General features: G+C 36.8%; 1 pseudogene; it reads right to left on the reverse strand.

Moving 5' to 3' along the window:
- Window positions 1–1,092: 1,092 nt before the first annotated feature.
- Window positions 1,093–3,229, reverse strand: LOC132639677 (transcription factor UNE10-like; annotated as a pseudogene).
- Between the last annotated feature and the right edge of the window lie 19,557 nt (window positions 3,230–22,786).

Genomic DNA, 22,786 nt, shown 5'->3' on the forward strand with positions numbered 1-22,786 from the left:
CAAGTGAAATCTCTGGATTTAGGTTCGGATAGCGCATAGTGTGATTATAGCATCATATTGCGGTGAATCTTGGCTTGGGTTCAAGGTGGATATTGGAGATATTGCGGTTCTAGTGAGGACAAGGTATGAATCTCTCCTTAATGATATTGATTTAGGTTTATTTATGAAGATAGAGCTATTAAATGGCCGTATAATGAATTAGTTGGTTGAGAAATCAAATAAACATCGTGGGAGATGTTTTATGGAGTATTTTGGTATTGATGATGATGTTGTTGATGTTAGTGTTGTTATTGTTGTTGGTTGTTGGTATTGTGACTTCAAGCTAGGGATATAAACAGGGGAAATGCTGCCCGAATTTCGGCAGATTCTAAAGGGGTTTAATTTGAAGGCTTAAGATAAGCATATGACGATAAGCCTAACAATAATATAAATTCTCTTGAATGTAGATTTATGAGCTCGGGAGGATAAGCGTTAAGTAGTTAAGGAGGCCAAAAAGGTATGTTAAGGCTGCCCCTTTCTTTCAAAAGGCATGATTCCTATGTTATGATTCCATACATGTTTCCCCTAACATCCTTATTCGCAAAAGCAAGAAGTGCATGATTCTTAGAGTTTCTTATGATTCTAAAGATAATGTTTTCTATGATGAAAACGTTTTTTTTTTTTGGAAATACCCAAGAAAGTATATCATAAGCTTCGCAACCTCTTAAAGTTTGAATTTCACTTACACTCCGCCAGTGTATAAAATTATCGGTGTATAAAATTTCTTTATTTGGTACATCTTTATCGGTGTATAGAATTTAAAGTAATTAAAATGACATTCTTGAAGGACAAAAATGCAAAGGCATGTAACTTATATGCTTCCATTGTTATATATATAATTGGAAAAAAAAAACAAAAACAAAAAACACCTTTTTCAATGAATAAAAAGGCAAACGGATGTAACTTATAAACTTCCATTGTAAAAAAGAAATGCACTATTTAACATGTAATGGCAGTTACTCGCCTTATATTTCAGATTATTAATTCCCTTATTATGTATGGTAATTTTTTTTTATTAGGTAATCTGATAGTGTAAAAATTGAAAGATTAAATTCAGGGAAAAGTGCCTGTCAATAACATTTGCATATATGAAATTACTTGTGGTGGAAGTGGAAATGAACTATAGGAGTAATTGTTAAAATGGAGTGAAGTGGTTGCAATATTGGGGGCAGCTGCAGCTTTGGTGACTGTGGCACTGGCAGCATCACCATAATTTGCTTGTGGTGGAGTAGGAATGGTCGGGGCCATGGCGTAGGCTGGCGACATGAAGGGATGACAAGGAGTGGCAATTGAGGTTGGATTATAAATAAGGGGAGCTGTAAGAGACTGAGCATTAGCTCGAGCTAAATTAGCAGTCATATTGTTAAGTATTCCTGCAGTGCTCATGCCAAGACTAAGACCATCCATTCTTGCTAGTAATGGCATTTGAATATGTGGTTGCATCATCATCATCATTTGCTGGTCCATGTTTCTAGCATAGGTTAATTTGTGCTTGAAGCTGCTATAAGTACTCTATCACTTCCTCCAGCATTGATGCTTTATCTGTCTGTATATACATAATCCATAATTATGTGAATATTACATTATCCTTAATCTATATATGGGTATAAATTATATAGTAGTGCTTGTTAACCCACCTTACTTGCATTTGGCACCAACTTCTGCAGAGCTTACATATTTTCATTGATTCTATCTCGCCGTCCCTGCTCCAAATAATACAAAACAACATAACTAGTATGTATGTATATATATATATATATATATATATATATATATATAAGGCCACAACCAAGTTTTAAATACTATATATTGTTCCATACCTTATTTTCTGATATCCTAATTATAGTGAAATATAAATTATATACATGCACTGATAGCGTAAAGAATTTTTACACTAATCTATATGTATCAAGTAACCTACTTTATTTCTTAGGTTACTAATTTCACTTTCTATGATTAGTTACCTTTCATATTGTCAGTATATATAAGTTAAAGCTTTTATAGTGTAAATGAATAGTCTGGCAACTTAGGCATTCATATAATCCATCCTGTGCATTAAATCCAACTTACCCACTCTGACTGGTTATGAACAGCAGCCTTTTGGCTGTGTTTTAAAGGGTTGGAGCTTTTTCTTTCACGTTCTTCCTCCTTTTTTTTCCTGTCACAAGTGGATCCAATATGCATGAGAATTTGGTAACATATATTTTCTCGAGATAGATATACGCGCAACTGCAAAATATAATTCCAAAGTATTATATATATGTACAAAAACATATATAGAGGGACACTAGCTAGGTGGCTGCTGATAATGCATTTGATCATCATACTAGCTAGCTAGCTACTACCATTAGAAATTTGGCTTTTAGCGATCACTTTTTAGTGAAGAAACATGAATCTGATTGTTTTAAGTATACTTATAGCAGCAATTTTTTTTTTTTTGGTTGGTTTAGTTAGGAACTATGTAAAAAGTCAATTACCGAGCCACCATGGAAGGCGGAATCCTCGTTACAATTGGCTTTAGACTTAAAGCTTCCAGAAGACTCATCAAAGGAACAAGGCCATGTCATCATGGTGCTATCATTGTCCCAAGCACTTGCACGAGCGCTAATTTCAGCATGCTGATCAATCATATTCATACTAAATTCTCCTACTGATCTTCCACCAACATATAATTGGGGGTCAGAATCTGATCACATCCTCTTTAGTACTCCTCTTGTTTGTTGCTTCACTGCAGAAGAAATCTCCCCCCATTCACCACCACAAGAATGCGCATTTTTCTCCCTGTTGATGTTTGCCTGATTTTGAGCACTGATTATTAGTATGATTTTGCTTTTGGAAAGTGGCTTGATGCACGAAGGACTCTAGCGTGTCACTGGCCCTTTCCCATTTCTGTTTTGCTTGCTCATTGTTACTTCCAAGTCTTTGCATGGCTAGTTGCCCATTTTCCCATGTTAGCTCTGCAACTTCACACTTGGACCTGAAATTTTTTAAATGCAGATATAAACAAATTTAAATGCATATAACATTTATGAAAAATGTTATCACTATCTAGTATAAGAAAAGCATACATGGTGTCAAGACGAGTCTGATTCTGCTGGTTATGCATGTGGCTGCGGGGGTTTTTGTTTTCCTCTTCTTCTTCTACATCTTGTTTTTGTCTTTGTTGCCTATGATTCCAAGTATGACTCATATTGATGCCTTTGACAGAGTCTACCCTCTTAATTCTCAGTTACTGCTAGTCCTCATATTGAGTTGGCTTCTCTTTTATACTAAAATGTATTTCAGTATCTTCTGGTCCCCTACAGGATTGTCATAATCAGCTGACTATTTATTGTATACACACCATTTACTCCCTCTGTCACAAAAAGATTGTTCTCCTTTCCTCTTTAGTCTGTCCCAAAAAGATTGTCCCCTTTCAAAACAATTTACAGTCATTTAACTTTATGAGATGATTTACAGCCACACAAATATCTAAGGCTTGTTTTGGACCACACATTCTAAAAGTCTTCCTTTATTTCTTAAACTTTGTGCCAAGTCAAAAGAGGATAATCTTTTTGGGACGGAGGGAGTAGTAGCAATAAAAGCCTGGATTTCAAATGGATAAGTTTTAGCATCTTAGTGTATCTGTTTTACTCTTTTTCCTTGATAGAACTCTGGGGAATCAAAGAGCAAAATTTATCCACCTAAAGAGGTGCAAGATTTGGAACTGCTCTCTTCTTAGATATTACCTTTCAACAAAGATATTTTCCAGTTAGATGGGGTTAAGAGCATTCAATGCGATTAAATTAAACGTTGGCTGCTCTGACTAGTGATTCAACAATTCAAATAAACTGACTGGATCTTTGTATGTAGATACCATTATGTTAATGTTCAATCATTTTAAAACTTTATGTCCACCTCATAAGTGGATGTGGGGCTGGTCGTTTAATGTTATCTTTTGTCACTGTCATCTCTGATTTCGTATAAACATCAGTATAAAGTTCTAACTAAGTAAACTTAACTTAAATTTTGGAATCCTTAGTGATCTCAAAATCATTGTATATTAGTTAGTGTGGGTAGTGATTTCTTACTGATAACTTATTCACTCTTCCCGAGCCCTGCTAATGCAGGATGCATTGTGCATCGGGCTGCCCTTTTATTCAGTAATACGACTAAGCTAGCATGGAACAGAAATGATGCTGCTTTAAATGCATTGGTCCTGTGTGAAACACTTGCTAGCTAAGGCAGCAGGCAGAGGGACAAAAGGTTTCCTCAAAGTTAGTATGTTGTGAATTAAACATGTCAAGTATTGTCGCAACACCTAGTCATCAGGTTGAAGATTGGACAAAGCTGGAATGTTACATAGTACTCATTTATGGGATCTCCTATTTAGGACTTCCCGGGTACCTACATGTTTGCCAATTTGATTTAAGTTGTATACACCCACCGTCAGTGCTGGAGCTATGTATGGTGAAGGGGTTCAATTTAATCCCTTTCGCCGGAATTTTTGAATTCCATTGTAAGAATATTTGTCTCTGCCACAACTGACAAAGTCAGATGTTTTACACTGTCATTGTAGTTTAACCAGGCATAGTAGGTTAGTTACCATTTTTACCAAATTATCAATTGATGTTAATTATAGAGGCTTACCAGTACTTACTTTATAAGTGACATGATATTTTTCACACCATCATTGCAATCCAACTTATTTTCACACCATCATTGCAATCCAACTTAAACTCTTGCCAATTACGCGACTGGTTCTGGAAACATATCAAATCACAGTTGATTCTGGATAGATATATTTGAATGTTCTTTGCGACAACAACAAACATTTCAACATATGTTGCACTCAACTGTAGTTGCTTAATTAGATAAGTGGTCTCATGAAGGGATGTCAGGTAGGCACCCATAATCAATTCAACATAAAAACCTATAACGAAAATAATTTTGTAGTATTTCTTGTTTCCATGTGTTCCGTATTAATTGATGTTTCAAATATTGATATACAATAACTGGAAATTGCCCGTCCAAACTTAGATGTTTAAAATGGTTTTATTATGAATGTCCATCAATAGCTAATAGAAACAGTTTTCAAGTCTGTTTAACTATTCAAACTATTTGTAAATATATTATTTCTCTTCATGATTGAGATATAAGTAGGTGGTTCTTGGAGCAATGGAGAAACACTCCACGTTTCTACTTGTGACCAAGGTTCGAATCTTGGAACCAGTCTCTCTAATTAGGAGGTAAAGTTGTTTACATTTTCTTTCCCCTGAGCGTCCGAGCTTGCCTGGGCAGGAGTGCCTAGTAAAACCTTAACCACACAAAGTATTTACACCAAGCCAGTTAAAGCATGGTGTGTCTTTCATATACATATTTATAACTTAACCATAGTTAAGTGATATGTGTTATCATTTATCACTTTAGCTTTTAACTGCTAAGGTCATATTACTTGGTCTGGTGTAAACACGTCTACTGGTAAGTATTTACCGACTTTAGACACTAGGGTCTGCCTAATGATTGAGATAGAAGTCCCTATCTCTAGCTAGCTAGCCCTGCTAGCTTATGAGAAACAAAATTCATGGTTCTAACTCTTCTCGTGTTAGCTATTGTTGGGTCTTGAGCATTTTCCTTATTGTGTCTAATTACTCCTATACGTTAGTGGCCATAAAAGTGATAGAAATGGCTTTCATTCTCACGTTTAATATGGCTCAATGTGGCCTTATTTTCATCTTCCTACTAATCCATTTATTTACCCACATCCATCCTCTTTAATCTTGTAACTCATGTAACCTCTAAATCATAATTCTCCATTATCTACCTACTTTACTACCCCATTCATATCCTATTCAATTCAAGGATGATTTTCTTAGCTATAAATAGTTAGTCATCCTTATTTTGTGGGTGTAGAGAAAAAAAATAGAGTGCATGAAAAAAAGAGAAAAAGAGAAAAAGAGAGAGAGAGAGTTTTATATAGTTGAAGGAAGGTGTTCTTATGGTGGAGCTTTGGATTCTTCAACTGGTCTGGAGTTGGTTGAGTCACACGAAGTTAACGGGCTATTGTATCCCGGAGGGGACAAATCAGAGTTATACCGCTGGATCGGTGAAGATTATGCCGCAGTGGGCTTGAATCTCCTTAAAGAGAGCGAGATATCTGCGCCTCAGCCTGAAAAATATTTATTTACTTTGTTCTTCATTTTTCAATTCGTTTTTCAATTGTAATTTATCGTCATATTCTTCAACAATTTTAAAGAGATTCATCTTTGTTACAGTTTGAAAAATCGCGGTTATCAAGATAGGAGATGTCAACATCATTCTGCTACGATGTCGCTAGATGTCTTTCAGAGATGGAAGGGTAAAGTATTTTTTTCTACTTGCTCGATTCAAGCAGAGGGAAAGTAAAAACCTTCTTACCTTATATTTTATGAATAAAGTGATATTACTTTTCATGAGTATAAATTATTATTTAAATTCTCAAAATAGTGGGGGCCAAAGAAGAGAGAAAAATATTTATCATGAAAAGTGGTTTCTGCATCTTTGAGAATATTTTTAAAAGTGTGGCGAGTGCATGTATTAATCTTGAAATATTCACATGTTATTTTGCCTCAATGGTTGATAATTTATTGATCTTTGGCTCTAACATTAGTGTTGTTAAATTAAATTTAAAATATGTGTAGCAGCCATTTTGGCGTGAGAATTTGAATGAGACAAATACCATTCTTGGAATGAAATATAAAAATGCATGTGATAAAACTTTTCTTAATCAGTTACATTATATTGAGAAAATTGTGAAGTACAATTTTGTGCATTGTACATGTGTTGCAATTCCTTTTGATTAAGTGTTTATTTATTTCAAATTCAAAGTAAAAAATAGTGATAAATCAAAAAGGAGAATGCTAGCCTAAATATGAGATATGTGATTGACCGCACTTGGCCTGATATTGTGTATGCAGTAGAAGTACTTAGCAGGCACAAGCAAACCAGGTATATTCACTTGGTAAGAAATTTGATGGCTTGTTATATAAAAAATATCCTACTGTACTCAGAGGCTTTTTTGATGCAGATGAGAATATTTGGTGTTGTTTGTTGGAAATAAAAAATTACTATTGTAACTCTACCATGGAGGCTGAGTTATTACTTTAACTTCAGCCAGTGAAGAAGAGAATTTGCGGAGAAATATATTACTTCAAATATCTTAGTTTGAGAGATCAATTCCTCTAATTTTAACTTATGTAAAAGCACCGCTGTTACTGGTAGAGTTCGATACCGTTATCACAATGGTAAATTCAGACCCATAAGGAGAACATATAATACTGTGAGATTATTTGTGAAAAGTGGTATACCATAAATATTGGTTGTGTAATTTGTGATAATCTTGCAGATTTATAGAAAAAGGCCTTTGCAATATAGGGTTTGAAGCACCTCGAGGGGGATGGGATTAAAGCCAGAAAAAATCCCGAAAAATTCTAAGTCATGTATGAGGAAACCCAACCTGGGGACTAGAGATCCTATAACCAGGTTCAATGGGAAAAACGAATCGTAGGATGACTTGTTGTGAAATGCACTATTATATTTTTATTCCCTCCCTATGATGTGAGTGCATTTATTCTGTAACGATTTGTGGAGGTTGAGTTCATAAACTCTTAATGAAATTCTATAGCTTATATGAGTGGGGAGTTAAAGTTACAGAAGCACCCTTGACAGATTTCACGTATATGAGTGTGGAGGTAGGCCGCTTCCTATGAGAATTGCGCTTGTTCTCAAAAGCACTCATGAAAACCGAGATAGCATAAGGCCGTAATGTGCTCGCTATTAAAGCTCATGTCAACACCTTGAGTATTATGTTTAAGCAGTGATACTTTATTTCTCATATGACTAGCAGTCATAGTTCAATGCATAGCACACTACTGGCTTTGGAATAGAGATCGTTGTTATACTAAGTGGAGGTTCAATACAGAGCATACCTTCAATATGCATAATAGTCTCCCTTCAACTAAGTTGGTGATAACTCTCTTATGTTAAAATTAAAATGAGTGGGGGATTGTTGGGTCTTGAGCATTTTAATATTAATATTTTATTAAAGTGCCTTATTTTGTCTAATTACTCCTATACATTAGTGGCCATAAAAGTCATATAAATGGTTTTCATTCTCATGTTTAATATGGCTCAATGTGGCCTTATTTTCATCTTCCCACTAACCCATTTATTTACTCACATCCATCCTCTTTACTCTTGTAACTCATGTAACCTCTAAATCACAATTCTTCATTACCTACCTACTTTACTATCCCATTCATATCCTATTCAATTCAAGGATGATTTTCTTAGCTATAAATAGTTAGTCATCCTTATTTTGTGGGTGTAGAGAAGAAATATAGAGTGCATGAAAAAGAGAGAAAAAGAGAGAGAGAGTTTCATATAGTTGAAGGAAGGTTTTCTTATGGTGGAGCTTTGGACTCTTCAACTAGTCTGGAGTCAGTTGAGTCACACGAAGTTGATGGGCTATTGTATCCTGGAGGGGACAAATCAGAGTTATACTGCTGGATTGGTGAAGATTATGCTGCAATGGGCTTAAATCTCCTTAAAGAGAGCGAGATATCCGAGCCTCAGCCTGAAGAATATTTGAATATTTATTTACTTTGTTCTTCATTTTTCAATTTGTTTTTCAACTATAATTTATTGTAATTTATTGGTATATTCACCGATAGCTACAATGCTATTGTTGGCATTTTGTTTGAGTTAGCCGGTCTGTCATATGTTACTGTATTGGTCCATCAGGAGGCGAAAAAGGGCCACCTTTGAATTTTTTATGCTCATTAGCATACATAGATTATCTGGAAGTCTGATTGCATATTTGGATATCAAATCAGCACTTGTTTATAAAATTTGCATAAAATTTCAACTCCAACTTCAAATCATGATTTCAAATCACAAATTCTCCAAAATGTAGGATATGAAATTCCAAATCGTGATTTCAAATTTTCTTAAATGTAAAATTTGACTTATAAGTTTGTATTTTACAAAAAAGGACCAATCATTTTATATTTTGTAAAAAAAGACTCATGCCGACGTGAAGAGATTGTTCGTGCCATGTGAAAGGATTATATTAAAGAACAACTAGTTACTACTATTGTTGATTTTTTGAAAGTGGATCTTAGTAAAATTACGTGTATTTAAAAGTTTGTAATAGTATTTTATCACGAGCATATATTTATAAAAGAAATATGGAGATATGTAATTTATTAATGTAGCGCCTTAGGATATTTCGATACCTTGTTTCTGAACTATGAGTTGCTCATTTGGTAAGATTGTAAAAGAGTTGAAGAAATTTTGATAGTGTTCACAAATTATGGGGCTCTCGTGTTTTATGAGAAAAGATACAAATTAAGACTTCCAAATTTCACGTACAAACAAAATTTTAATTTCAAATCAACATGATTTCAAATCACTGCTCTAAAATCATGTCCAAACAGGCCTATAGTATCTTACACTAGCATCATCAAGAGCGGTCATGAGCTGAATTTTTCACCCTTGAAAAATATAGTTTATATTGGACAAAATTGTCAATTTTTTAATACTTAGGAGTTTTAAATTAATTAAATTTTCATGTATGTTTATAATTTCCGTGTATTCATGCGTTGTGTAGGAAAAGGGAAAAATAATCTAAAATTTCCGTACATCCTATTTCCTAAAATGTATAGGAAAAGGCAAAAATTACTAAATTTCCACGGACTCCTAATTTTTTTTTGGGTAGAAAAAGAGTAGTTTTTAAATTTCCTACACTTCTACATTGTGCAGGAAAAAGAGTACGAGTAATTTCTAAATTTCCTAGAATTCATGTCTATATAAGAGTGCAACTGTCATATGTTAAAGTCATCCATCACTATTTTTTTTCAATACCAAATAGTTCATCACAGAGGTTGTAAGCATGTATGATTGTGAAGCAATGTTTTTGAGTCGTTTCTCCATAAAGAAGAAACCTGCAGATATCTTTGAGTTGATCGGAGCGGCTATCACAGTTGGTGCAATAAAGTATCCCGCTGAGTTTGAGAAGCGCAAAAACGAGATATTGAATATCTTAATGCACCCTGGAATTGGAGGCGACGACGATTACTTCATTCTTAGTGATACAGATGAAGATGACGACAGTGTTATTGATGAGGAAGAAGATGGCGACAGTTCTGATGAAGTGACCAACGTTGAAGAAGAAGAGCCTGTGAAAGAAAAGAGTGTCGAAGGAATACAACTGGTTGATACCGAAAACAAGAACAAGATTAGTACTGCTACAAACCAGAAATCCTTGATGAAGATTAACATGGCTACCAAGAAGACTGTACAAGTTGCTCCTCTGAAAAAACTTGACCAACGCCAGAAACAGAATGCAATTACAGGAACAACGGAAAGCGTCAGGGAGTTGAAGGAAAGATCGGAGACTGACATGGAATCAGCTGCAAGAAAACAGTGCAGCAGTGATTTAACGAAGAGTGTGCCCCCGGCGTTGATGAAGAGGAATGTGGCCACCAAGCGTGTTCAAGTCGCTCCTCCTCAAGAACAACTTCATTCTGATTGTTCACCACAGAAACAGAGCAACTGCAGTGCAATCACAAGACCAATAGTGCAGAAAACAACACAAAGCTCTGAAGTTGCGAGACCAATGCAAAAAGAAACACAAAGCATCAGCGATATGGAGAGATTTGAATCAAGCAAGAGGAAATTTGAGGAAAGGTTTGCAGAGCGAAATGAAGCAAAGAGAAGGATCATAATGGTGGACTTTCATCATATGCCTAAACTTGCTAATCACCCTCGTCCTCCCAAACGCTGCTGGGCTAGGAGGAGGTTTTGATGGTTCAATCTTTGTTGTAATTTTCACACCAGAATCTCTTTATTCTTCCTTTCTGTCATTTTTTTAATTTAGTGTTGGGTATGCAACCCTTTGTATGTATGAATGATCTTTTACTCTGAAATAGAAAAGTTACATTCATAAAAATATCTCCCAGGATCTATCAAGTATTCATTCCCTTTCCAGATTATATATGTAGAATGTAGGTCTTGTGGCTTTGATGCGTATCCTCATGCGTATTTTGAGCTCTTTCTTTCCTGTTTTCTCTAGCAAGGGTGTATATATACTAAACTTAGAATGGAAAATAAGATCTTTGGCCTAACTTTCTTGTTTAAAGATGTTTTATGATCTGTGCACAAGTAGCAATCTATATCACAGATAAAAAATAGCAGTAGCAAGAAACTTGTAGGCAACTTGCCACTAAAATATCAAACTTGGCTTTGTTCTTTCCAATGTTACTATGTGCATAGATGTTTAACGGAAAAAGAAATATGCAGCAGCAATGCACTAAAATGGAAAGAGAATAAGCCTGCTACACATATTTAAAATGTGAGCCCGAACAAGCTTAGCACAATTTAAACTCTTATTCAAGACCCCAAATAAAAGGTCATTCCGAAACAGATGATTTTCATACCACTTCCACTTAAGTTCTATCAAACTAACCAAACAGTATGCAGTGGCTGCTGAATACATATGAAGTTATTGAGCAACCTATGACAATTTATTGGTTATTTCAATTAATGAAACAACAGGAATCATACTAAAGCTACAAGAATACTAAAGGGGATTGCTATTACAATTTTATTAAGTTATAAGTTTCAATTAGAAAATTGAACTGGTATAAGAAGGAAGTGGAGACATAGAAACTTGAACTACCCCTTCCAACATATGTACTACCCTTCTCATGGTGGGCTTGATATTCGGATCCTCTTGAATGCACCAAATTGCCACTTTTACTAGTTTCTCTAACTCCTCCTTGTCGCTTGGTGCCTCTTCATCATCTTGTACTAGCTTATGTAGCATTCTGGAGTGGAAATAGTCATATACCCACTTGATTAGTAGTATTAGTGTCCAGATACTTTCTGCAACAAATAGTTTCTAGCAAAACAATGTCATAGCTATAAATATCTACTTTGGTCACAGCCGTGTTCCTGAACCATTTTGGTGCAACATAGCCGTTGGTCCCTCTAATCCCCATCAGAGTCCGAGTTTGATCCTTCATCAACAGTTTTGCCAATCCAAAATCAGAAATCCTTGCTTCAAATGAATCATCCAGCAGGATGTTTTGAGGCTTTATATCACAATGGATGATCTGCATGTTGCATTCCTCGTGCAAATACAAGATCCCCCTTGCAACCCCATATGCAATTCTGATTCTTTTCTTCCATTCTTTCCTTGACTGACCTAAAAGGATTTTCGCCAAGGAGCCATGTCTCATAAACTCATAGACCAAAAGCTTCATTTCTGGTCCTCATCACAGAATCCAACCATTCTTACCAAATTCTTATGATGAGTCCTGGCTATTACACTGGCTTCTGTTTTGAATTCCTGCTCTCCATCATTTGCTAGTCTGTCTAGTTTCTTGACTGCTACAATAGTTCTTGACTTTGAAGATGAAAAATCCCCTTTATAAATTGTGCCGAAAGCACCTCTCTGAAGTTCTAGCTTGAAACACCGTCTGTTGCTAACTTAAGCTCTCGGAAAGTGAAATTTCTCTAATTTTTGATTTCCATGACCTCATTAGGAATTGGGAGATCTCCATCTTCTTCTTCACCACTTTGTGTCCCTTTTCTTCCCAACTCATCTGTCTCATCAAGGATCACATGCACACTTTCTTCCACAATTTGAGTTCTTTTGTTGAAGACTTTGTATGCCTTGCTGTGAGAAGAGTACCCGAGAAAGATTCCTTCATCATTTTTAGCATCAAACTTCCCTAAGGCCTCCTTACCATTGTTGAGAATAAAATATTTACATCTAAATGCCCTAAGGTAAGTTAGCTTGGGTTTCTTTCCATTCAGCAGCTCATAGGGTTTCTTTCTATTCAGCGGCTCATAAGGTTTCTTTCCATTCAGCGGCTCATAGGGTGTCTTCTTAAGCAAGGACTTGATCATGCACTTGTTGATCAAATGACAAGCAGTGTTAATAGCCTCTGCCCGAAAGCTTTTGGCCACATCACTTGCAATCAGCATTATTCTTGCTATGTCTTCAAGTGTCCTGTTTTTCATTTCCACAACACCATTTTGCTGAGGTGTTCTAGGAGCAAAAAAGTTATGACTAATCCCATTTTCAGCACAGGATTCATTAAAGTTGGCATTGACAAATTCAATGCCATGATCAGATCTTATATTTACAACCTGGTGTCCCAGTTTCACTTGAATCTATTTCACAAAGGCTATAAACACAGGGAATGTTTCATCCTTAGTTCTTAGAAACAGAGTCCAAGTGAATCTCGAAAAGTCATCAACAATAACAAAAATATACTTCTTGGTACCTCTTCTTTGAATCCTCATAGGCCCACAGAGATACATGTCAAGTCACCATCATCAGATGAGCTAAAATTTGATGCATAGATGTTCTTGTATCTTCTTGCAATTAGTACCACTTCACCAGTTATAAGATTGGTGATAGTGTACATATGAGACAAGAACTCGACTCTGTTTCCTTTGTTGCAGATTTGGGACACACTTAGCAGACTATAACTTAAACCCTTCACATAGTAAACATTTACAATAGCATGGGAGAGCGTCTTGCCAATACCAAGAATATATCCTTTCTTTCCATTACCAAAGGACACACTCCCACCTTTTAAGGCTTTGAGGGAGAGAAATTTTTTCATTCCTACCAGTCATGTGCTTTGAGCAGCCACTATCTACGAACCATTTTTGACTGCTCCCTCTCACTCTAGCTACAAACAAAGTCATTTGTTAGACTTAGGAACCCAAGCCATCTTGGGTCCTTTGTAATCATACAATGGGTGAATAAGATATCTATTCGCCCATGCAGGTAACACAAATTTCATCTTCCAAGGACTAGGTCCCGCATTCTTGGGTTTGTTTTCAACATAAGCTTTGTTTCTGTGTACAGACTGAAATCTTGCTTTGCAAAAGTCCTTGGAATGACCAGTGTTGCCACAGTGGGTGCAAAGCCAATTATCAGTCGTAGAAACATACTTGCTATGAGGATTAGATGGGGTCTTGGCCTTTTTATAACCAATTCCCTGTCTACCATCAATACCCTTGCACATAGCAGCAACTTTATAAGAGGAACAAGTCCAATGAAGAGACTTATCAAGCTCAGTTTTCACACGTCTTAAGTCCTCTTAAAGTTGCTTATTTTTCTCTAGCTCAGCAGAGAGATTTATTTTAGCCTTTCTGAGTTCACTTTCAAGCTCAAATAAGTCTCACTACCTACTTGTTTTCCTCTAGAGGGGGTGTTCACCCATTTGTTCATCTGACTAATCAACAGAGCATTATCCTAGTTAACTCTTCAACTTGTTCCTTCAAATGAACAATATTAACTACCATATCATCCCTTGCTTGTTCTAACCCTTTAACCTCTTCATTTAAAATATTTTTCTCATTAATAAGGCTTTGATAAGTATCAATTAGTACATTTTCAAGAGATATTAATTTCTTCTGAGAATAGCTTTTCAGATTTTCTGAACATCAAAGAAATTTACCTTTTGATTCTCATCGTCATCTTCATCTTCCAATTTAGCCATGAGTGCAAAAATGGACTCATACTTCGTAGGTTCATCTTCAACAACCATCATAGAGGTATCCCCTATTTCTTCATTTTCAGACTCACTAGAAGAATCTTCCCAAGCAGCTAGAGCCTACTTTACCAAGTTATCAGCCATGTCTCTTCTGTTGAACTTCCTATCAGGGACTTAGTTCCTCTTCATTCCCTTGTCAGCATTCTTGTAGTGATCTTGCTTGTGAAGAGGACATTCCTTAATTTAGTGTCCAGGCTTCCCACATTTGTGACATAAGTCATTTTGTTTGAAGTTCTTGTTTGGACACAGGGGCACCAGCAGTGGCTAACTCATCTGAGAGAGACGGAATAGTTTGAAGATATTTGGTGATGGAGCGAGAGTCCTTAGTGATGCGGGAAAGTTGATCACGCAGGCTGAAGACCCTAGTTTGAGACCTGTTTGCATAGGTGGTATGCAAGGCGTCCCAAGCCATTTCAGCCGAGTCGGCTACAGCAATAGTGGAAGCAATAGTGGGTTCAACAGAGGCCATAAGGGCATTCTGAATGAGTTGGTCCTGACGGAACCAAGGTAAAATAGCAGGATTGGGAGATATGTTTGTGCCAAGGGTGATAGTGCGACTCGGGGCCAGAGTGGTCCCATCAAGATGATCGAAAAGATTGTAGCTACATATAAGGATGGAAAATTGAGCTTTCCCGGTGGCGAATTTATGACCAATTGGGAAGTGGGATTGAACTGAATAGTGATGTCGGTACCGGTTGTGTTGTCAGCACTGAAAACTCTAAAATTATTGTTGTTGTCGTTGGTACCCATCTGAGAATTTTGGAGAGGAAAAAAATGGATCGTACTCATTAGAGTTGTGTTGGTTGTGATACCATATAAGAGCTTGAAGAAGCTATGGAAAAACTGTGTATATTATTGAATGAGCTTAAATACACGTTGTTCCTGAGAAGACTATTCTAACTAAAAGAGAACTCTAAAGACTAATCTATACTAAAGGATAAAGCTAAGAGATAAGCATAAACGATGCATGATAAATATAAAAGACTCCTAACAATGATAAATGACATCTAGACAATGATGCTCCAATAATAAGTGGAGGTGGTGCTAGTCTTTTAATGTTATCTCTTGTCACTCTCATCTCTGATTTCGTATAAACACCAGTATAAAGTTCTAACTAAGTGCACTTAACTTAAAATTTGGAATCCTTAGTGATCTCAAAATCATTGTATATTAGTTAATGTGGGTAGTAATTTCTTACTGATAACTTATTCACTGCTAATGCAGGATGCATTGTGCATCGGGATACCTTTTTATTCAGTATACCACTAAGCTACCATGGACCAGAAATAATGCTGCTTTAAATGTATTGGTTCTGTGTGAAACACTTGCTGGCTAAGGCAGCAGGCTGTAACACCCCGTAAATCTGAGTTAGGTGTGAATGTTTTAAAACTAGTATTGAGATGATATTTTAGCTATATGAATCCATTTGGGATGAATTCGGGTGATAAACTATCATTTTGAAATCAAACCAAAAAGTGAAGTCCTTAAGGGCTTCTAAATTGGTCTAAATCTGAGACAGTCTGTATTTATGGCCAGTTTTCGGGTATTTGCGTTGGGCATTTGGGAAAAATAAAAAATGAAAGTTGTAGGTCTTTGAAATACCGTTCCAACGATATATTATGGAGGCTAAACAGATCTCTGTAAAAGAAGTTATGTCCATTTTACCCAACACTGTGCAGAAACTGACACGGGCCACGCGATAGCCATGCCTCGCGAGCATGGGGGCTCGTACAATGGATTTGCGTCGCCTGATGAATGCAAAAAAATGCAAAAAAAATACCCTTTATGAATCTCAGGTCTGTAGGTGGTCTCGCGATGGCCATGGGTCGCGGGCCTATAGCAAAAAATGTCGGGTTTTAGGCCAAAAGTCGGGTTTCCGTGTTTCTTTCTTGTATTTAAGATTAGGGTTAGTTCCCAAGCATCCATAATCATGAAAAATAAACCAGAAGGCCTCCCCAAACCTCTAAGGTGAGTTCCTACTCCATCTACATCAATTCTACACCAAATTCACCTTTTCTTAACACTCGTTCATCTTTCCAAACCCTAGGCTCTTGAAAACTCAAGAAGAATCGGAAAGGGGCATGTGGAGTTCGTCTAAAGAGGTAATACTTCTAATTTTATGAGTTTATTAATAAGGTTTATATTAGTGTAGAGTATTCTACAAGATTAGAATTCACTAATAATTCCCATAAGGATTCAAGAACAAGATGTAAGACTACAAAACCTTAGTTTTCGAAATTTCAAGAAACTATTCAAGTTCTAATCTTTCTCATCTAAAAACCATTGTAGTGTGATTATTGAAACTTGCGAAGTTTGAGCAGGATTTGAGGTATGTCTCTTTTAAAAATCATTTTTGACTATGAAAGTGATTTGTCTGTCTCTTTTTGAACATATTCTTTCGAATAATTTTTATGAAATCTTTGGTTGTGGTTTGTGAGGGACAAGCCGATATCAAACCTTATTTGTACTATATTACATATACGTACGTATTCATGATTGTTTTCCTCTCTAAAAGATGATTGAAAATTGAGATATAAAGCTTCGGGTTTGAACATGAATTACCCTATAAGGGATGCTTAAACTTGACTTCAGAAAGGCTTGGATATTTCATGTGTTTCGCTTTATGAACGGATTGTGTTGAACTAGAAATGTATATAATGACTTTAACTTGGTTTATAAACCCATTAATGATTTGAGATACCCCTATTAATGGGATGATGAACATAATCCATAATGAGTGATCCGGCTTCTATGCTATGATTGTGATTCGGCTATTATGCCATGATTTCTATTATTTATGTTTTGCCTAGCTACCCGAGAAGAAAGGTAGTCACTATAGATCCTAGTGGGGTTAGCCTAGCCATTCGAGAGGAAGAGTGGCCATCGAGGATTCACAATCCCAGTGTGATCTTTGCCTAGCTATTCGGAAGGAAGGGTAGCCATTGAGGTTGATAACCCCGATGTGGTGCTTCTATGCAGTTTAGGGAACCTCAAATGGTCTTCCCTTCTTTATGTTGATTTGGGCCTGTATCGGCATGTGTTATACTTTGGTTGCCTGTCAGTGGCTTGTTGATGATCGTGAATTCATGATTGAAAGACCTAAATGTGATAAATGACATAACGTGTCGAAATTGATTTATTTCCTCTTTAACGGTTTTCCTTAATGGTGTAACTAAGTTGGTGATTTATTCTATCTCTGAATTAAACTGCTTTTATTGACACCGTTTTACTGATCCTTAATATATTATTTTCTTATATTAACTATTGTCCCGGAGACACTCACTGAGTACCCAGTACTCAGGCATACCATTGTTGTTTTATATGGTGTGGTATGTAACGTTGAGGAGCAAGTTCGTGATACGCGTGCGGATTAAGAGAGCTTGCTATTTTCTGGACTATTTGGTGAGCCCACATGCTTGTTCGTGGGGCACCATCCTATCTTAGTTATTATTTTAGTTTTCGGGTTGCGTCCCGAAGTTAGATTATGTTTTATTTATCATCTTAAAGAATGCATAGACAGACGTTATTTCTGTGGGTAGTTGTTGAAGTCATTGCTTGACTCTTTGGGTGTTGCTACATTTTATAACGATGCATTTATAACAGACTTCAGCTGATTTTATTATTTGATGGTGATCATGATGTGCCGTGAAATTATGGCAAATTCAATGCTCTTTGGCTATAAGTTTTACTTATTTTTGAGCAAGTCTTGGTCAATTTGATGTGTTTTTATTGTGTTTCAAGTAATTGGCATTGTAGGAGTCCAAAGATGGAGAACTCCGAAAAACTGATGAAAATTCGAAGAAGGACGGGACATACATCAAAGTACGCCCCGTACCTGTTCCCCGTGTTCTAGTGGAAAGTGACTGAAAGTTCTGTTAAAATCTCGCAAAGTACGGGTAGGAATATACGGGGCGTACATCAAAGCATGACCCGCACTTTAGTGAAGAATGGCAGAGAGTATTGAAGCTCATAGAGAAAGGACGAGATGAAAGTACGTCCCATACTTTAAACAACGGGCTGCAATTTTAAGTCGTACCTTTTCCGAGAACTGAAGAAGAACAGAACACGTACATTGCAAGGATGGGACGTACTTTAATGTACGGCCCGTACTCTTTCCGAGTGGGTGACGAATTGAAATCCCTGAAGATCACGGATTTGGGCCCTATAAATAGCCAATAGGGTTTTCAATTTTAGAATCACTTTTCATAACTTTGAAGTCTGGAGTTGTGAGACTTGTGTTGAGGCAGCATTGTTCTTAGTACTTTTCTAGGATTTTGAGACAATTACAATCGTTTAATTTCTGATTTTATGCGTAAGTTTCAATACAAATTCAATTATGCAATCTTCCATCTTCTATTGTTTTCTTATTGCCATGAGTATTTAAACACCTTTACTGAGGCTGTGAACCCCAGGATGGGTGTTTTCTGATTGGGGATTGTGAATGATATACGCATAATGGATTGTTAGGGTCTATTTATTCTTCGTTTTCATCATATAGTTAGTGGTTGCAAACATTAGCTAACACCATAAATTTTGGTTTATTTGGGAAAATAACTAGGGTTTGGTAAGGACAAATAACAAGAACTCAAGGCTTTAAACCTTGTCTAATAAATTCAATTAGGAATAAGAGGAGCTTACTTGGCATAATTAACCGTTCTTCATGCATACTTTCTTATCTTTGAAAAAAGCATAGAAAGAAATAATCTTTTCTTATTGGGAAATTGTCTAGATTCACATAGAGGTTAAGTGCATTCATACAACGATCAATCAGAAGTATATCAAGATTAACACCCATGATCATACACTTTATCTGACGGGGACACAACCTTGGTTTTTTTACCCATATATTTACAACTTTTAATTACTAGTCACTCTAAATTAGTCCACAAACCCAAACAATTATAAAACCCCTTTTTCTGGAATACACCAGGACCGCAAGATTAGTATAATATTTATTTAGTAAACTTTTCATACCATATTCTCTGTGGGATTCGACCCCAACCTTGTTGGGTTACAATATTTGACATCGTCTGCTTTACACTATTAAAAAGTGTAATTTGAGCATATCAAATTTTGGAGTCGTTTCCGGGGAATACGGTATTGAAATTATAGTGTTTACTCTTCTTAAAGTCTTTGTCCTATTCCAACACACCTTGTTTGCTACTTTGTAAACCAGGTGATCATGGACAACAACGAACTTCCAGTCGACAACATTTTGTTAATGAATCAGCTATGGAGGAAGATTTTGCATCTGCAATAATCCATCCAAGGGTGACTACTGCTACTATTAAGTTTAACCAATCCCTCTATCATATTCTCAAACAAGAGGGATACTTTCGGAATGCATTCGATGATGACCCTCACCTACATATAACAAACTTTCTGGAGGTCTGCTCTCATCATATGCAAAGGGGCGTGACTCAAGAAGCTATCCCACTAACACTCTTCAAATATTCATTAGCCGGAGAGGCAAGAAAATGGTTCACAAAGCTATCCCGAAACTCTATTGCTACATGAGAAGAGATGGTCAAAGTGTTTCTTAGGAAGTGGTATCCCCCGAGTAAAAGAGCTGAGATTCGTGATCAAATTTACGAATTCAAACAACGTAATGGGGAGCAACTTTTTGAAGCTTGGGAGAGGTAAAAAGAATATTTTGACAAGAGTCCGAACTATGGTTTCCCAGATCATATTCTGAAGGAGAAGTTCTACAGAGGTTTGGATCCTATGACTCAAGCAATCGCTAATAATGCTGCTGGTGGGTGTTTCATGAATAAGTCCTATGCTGCTATTACTGATATACTTAATCGATTGACTACACACATTCAAGTGTGGCACTCGAGTAGTTTGGATGGTTTATCACTTGAGACACCATTAATCCAAAATATTGTGAAGGATAATCAGGAAACGCAACAAGCATTGGCATAACTGGCCACAAATTTCTCTATACTGACGAAGAGAATTAATGAGAGGGAGTCGAAGAAGGTAAACGTTTATGAAGATATCTCAGGCATACCGCCTGGAATGTACCAAGTCCAAGAGGGTCCCCCTCTGCCAGTTGAGAATGTTCAATATGCAGACTATATCGCTAAAGGGGAAATTCCTGGGCCAGTTCAATGATACTAGAGACCTTAACAAGGGCAGGGTGAATACAACAACAACTAAGAGAACTACAACAACAACAACCAAGGGAATTACAATAACAACTATAGTGGAGCAAACTAAGGTAGATACAACAACAACAATGGTAACTTCGTAAACAGAAGTTTCAACCCTTACATTCCACCAAAAGGGTAATTTAATTATCAAGGTAGTTTGAGGTTGGAGTCAATGCTTGAAAAAGTGTTGGCAAGTCAGACAAATACTAAAAAGACATTATCTGGGTTATCAGAGATAGTGGTTTCTCACACAACGGCTATTCAAAACCTTGAACAGCAGATGCGTGATCTTTCCAGAGAGCAGCATCCTGCTAGAAAAGGGAGGACTTCCTAGTGATACTATTCCAAACGCGAAGAATGGTGGTGGTGTGGAGCGTACTTTTGCTATTATCACGAAAAGCAGTAAAATACTTCAAGGTGCTGACAAGAAGGAGGTTGATCTAGATTTGGTTATTGAGGAAGAAAAGGTGCATTCTGATGTACCTATAGTAGATGATGAGGTCCATGTTAAAGATAAAGCTGCTGATGTTCCAGATGTTACTGCTGATACTAGGAAACAGACGATAAAAGGGGATTTTCGCCCTTTGACTCAGATGTACAAAGCAAAACATCTTTTTCCTCAGAGGTTGGCCAAGAAGAATGATGATGCTAAGTGTCAAAAGTTCTATGATCGGTTGAAGCAGTTGACGGTGAATTTTCCATTCTTAGATGTTGTCAAAGAGATGATCGGATTTGCCAAGTTTGTGAAAGACCTGCTTATGAAGAAAAGGTCTGTTCAACACGAGACAGTGAATTTAACTCATCGTGTGAGTTCGATTATTGTTTCCATTACAGTTCAGAAGAAGGGAGATGGAGGGGCGTTTACCATTCCGTGTAATATTAGGCTTTATGCATTCGCCCATGCTCTGTGTGATAATGGGGTGAGTATCAACTTAATTCCCCTTGATATTTTCAAAAAATCCAGATTAGGAATGCCTAGACCGATTTCTACGAGATTACAAAAGGCGGATAGATCCATCAAGAAGCTAGTCGGGGTTCTAGATGTGTGTTGGTGCAAGTGGGTAAGTTCATGTTTCCTGCTGATTTCATTATTCTGTACTGTGCGGCTGATAAAGATATTCCCATCATCTTGGGAAGACCCTTCCTTACTACGGGCAAAGCGCTTATGGACTCTAAAAAGAATGAAATCAAGTTTCGAGTAAATGATGAAGAAGTGACTTTCCAAGCAACTAAGGGGATGAATTTGCCAAGTGCTTAAGAGAGTATCTCGGTTATTGATTCATTTGATGGGATTGATGATTCTGTCAAACACAAAATGGAAGAAGAAAGTTTGGGAAAAGCTCTTGCTGCTGTTCTGGTAAACTTTGATGCTGATGATATAGAGGGCTACATGGAAACTATAAATGCATTTGAGGGTCTAGGTTCTTACACTTACCACCCAAGAAATCTTGATCTTGACCTTGAAAATAGAACCACTCCACCAGCGAAACCTTCTATTGTTGAGCCACCTAAGCTTGAGCTTAAGTAGCTCCCATCACACCTGAGGTATGAGTTCCTTGGTCCGAATAAGACATTTCCCGTGATCGTTTTAGCATTACTGACTGAAGAACAAATTGGGCAATCAGTGGAGATTTTGCGCGAGTACAGACATGCTATTGGTTGTACCATAGCAGACATTCGGGGCATTCCTTCTGGTATTTATGAGGATAAAATTCAGCTAGAGGAGGATAGGAAGCTGAGTGTTAAACATCAGCGGAGATTGAACCAAAATATGTAAGAAGTCGTGAAAAAAGAGATCATAAAGTGGTTAGATGCTGGGGTAGTGTATCTGATTGCAGACAACAAGTGAGTGAGTCTTGTTCAATATGTTCCAAAGAAAGGGGGCATCACTGTGGTGCCTAATACAAAGAATAAGTTGATTCCCACTCGTACAATTACTGGATGGCGTGTATGCATGGACTATAGGAAGCTGAATTCAGCTACTTGTAAAGACCA

Source organism: Lycium barbarum, chromosome 5 (assembly GCF_019175385.1).
Source record: "Lycium barbarum isolate Lr01 chromosome 5, ASM1917538v2, whole genome shotgun sequence".
In the NCBI taxonomy this organism is placed as follows: Eukaryota; Viridiplantae; Streptophyta; class Magnoliopsida; order Solanales; family Solanaceae; genus Lycium; species Lycium barbarum.